Raw genomic sequence first — 2,555 nt, 5'->3', positions numbered from 1 at the left:
TATATATATATATATATATATATTTTTTTTTTTTTTTCTTAATAATTTCATATTTGAATCTTGAGAAGTAAGAGACAAAAGTTTTAGAGTTTGAAGCCCAATGAATTTTCATCTAGCCAGATGAAAATTAATTTTATGATATACAATATAAAGAAAGATATACTAAGAAAATAATTGAGAGAAGAATTTAGAGGAGAATTGAGAAAAAAACTTTTGATTTATTTCTCATGAGAGAAGAACTTCTTATTTATTTCTCACTATTTCTGATTATTATTGATTGTCTATTTTTCATCAAGTACAAAAGCCCTATTTATAGGGTTACATAGATGTGGATATTGATGAACCATCATAAATATATACATTGATTATGAATAAAACTTGAAGGGTTGAGAGATTCAATGGACACATTCATTTATTCATAACATTTTAAACTTTTCCTTTTATTTTTAAAATCATTAAAAGATTACTTAAATAATATTACATTATTTTTTTCTTAAATTAAAAGAGTGTTAGTGTCTCAAATTCATATTTTTAACTTAAAAGATATGTTTATTAAATAGAAAAAAATCTTTATTTATAAATTTGAGTTAATTTCTTAATTAAAAAATATGTGTTGGTTTTTTTAGGTTTTATGTCCTCTACCTGCACGTCTTTATTACCTTATTTAATTCATTGATAAAACAAAAGCATTAATTCCTTTGAAAATTTTCCATCCATACTGAAAAAAGAGAAAGAAACTCCATTAAGATTGGTAAATTGCTTGATTCTTTTGAAGGTTAAGATAAGATGCTTAACAGGTTCATGTTTCATTCAATTAAAGTGAGAAGATTTGACAAATCTCTTTGATCGAGAAAAAAAACTTTTCGGTATCATAATGATTAATTAGAATTATGCTAACTTATTTTAATAACAAATTTTTTCTTTGAATATTCACTTTTTTAATAGAGAAAATCTTAAAAATATAAGGGAGCGTTTGGTATGATGTAAGTGAAAAACATTCCCTACAATTTAAATGGTTGCAATCACTTAGCAACGTTTGGTTGGTAAAAAGGGGAATGTAATGATGTAATGTGCTTACATTTGTAATCACATTACAATGAGAGAAGGGAATGTAATTCCTTTCTCTCATGGAGGGAAAGTAACTTTCTTTCTGCAAAAGGAAAGTTACATATTTTTTCTTTCCTAAATTGTCCATCTCAGTCAACCCTCTTAACCTCCCGATCCTTCTTTTCTCTTTTTTGCTTTCTGCACTCTCTTCCTTTTTGCCTTTTTCTCCTTCTTCTCACCTTGCCTTTTTCTCTTTTTCACACATTGCTTTCTTTTCCTTCTTCTTACTATCCGTAGGAGGGGTAGCTTGTCACCAGCACATTTGGGTTAAATTTTACCACCAAATTTGATAATTGGAGAAATTGAGACTTTAGGTTTTATGAAACCTTAATTCAAATTTTTAAAAAATTTGAAAGTGTTTTGAGAAAAATTTATGCTTTTAATGTCGAAAATTGAGAGAGAAACATTTAAATGGTTTAGAATCGAGAAAAATTGCCAAAGGAATTGAGAGGATTTGAGAGGAAAAGATGTTTGGTGTCGCGATTATAAGAGAAAGAAAGAGTTAGGAACTCTTAAAATTAAATTTCTATCATAGATAAGAACATTTATCATAGATTACGTTCAAACATTTGATTGTGGTTATTTATCCATCGATAGACAGTATAATCTATCGATTGATAATGCGATCTATCGATAGAATTTTCAATCTATCAATAGATTTATTTTTGAATAATATTTTTTATTTTTATAAGTTTAAGGTAAAATAAATATTTAATAATTTTACATATTTTAATATTTAAATAATTGATATAAAAATATTCTTTTATTTTTTAATGTTATTATTTATTGTTTTAATTGCTTAAAATTGAAAAGTCAAATCTTATATTAAAAATTATAAATTTATTCAACTTATATGTTTTTTATATATAAAGGTCATTTTGTCAATTTATATTATATTTTCAGTAAAATGCTTACAAACCAAACACTACAATGTAACTTTTTCAGCAATCACATTCCCTGTAATAATCACTTTCTTTTATTATACCAAACACTACAAAGTTATATTTTCAGTAATTACATTCTCAGCAATCATATACCCAGCAATCATATTCTTGGTAATATACCAAACACAACCTAAGATAAACATTCAATTTAAAACCAACAAAATAATACCTAAAAGTAAATTAACCAATACTCAATAAAACAACACATGATTTGTTGATCTATAAAAACCATCAAACATATATCTTTAATGCTATCAAAGCGACGCAGATCCCATATCAATAATTAATAATTTTACATATTTAACTATTTAAATAATTAATATAAAAATATTATAGTATTTTTTAATGTTATTATTTATTGTTTTAATTGCTTAAATTGAAAAGTCAAATCTTATATTAAAAATTAAAAATTTATTCAACTTATATGTTTTTTTATACATAAAGGTGATTTTGTCAATTTATATTACATTCTCAATAAAATGCTTACAAATCAAACACTACAAT

This window comes from Theobroma cacao, chromosome 4, assembly GCF_000208745.1.
Source record: "Theobroma cacao cultivar B97-61/B2 chromosome 4, Criollo_cocoa_genome_V2, whole genome shotgun sequence".
Taxonomy (NCBI): Eukaryota; Viridiplantae; Streptophyta; class Magnoliopsida; order Malvales; family Malvaceae; genus Theobroma; species Theobroma cacao.
Note: the sequence above shows the minus strand (reverse complement) of the source record.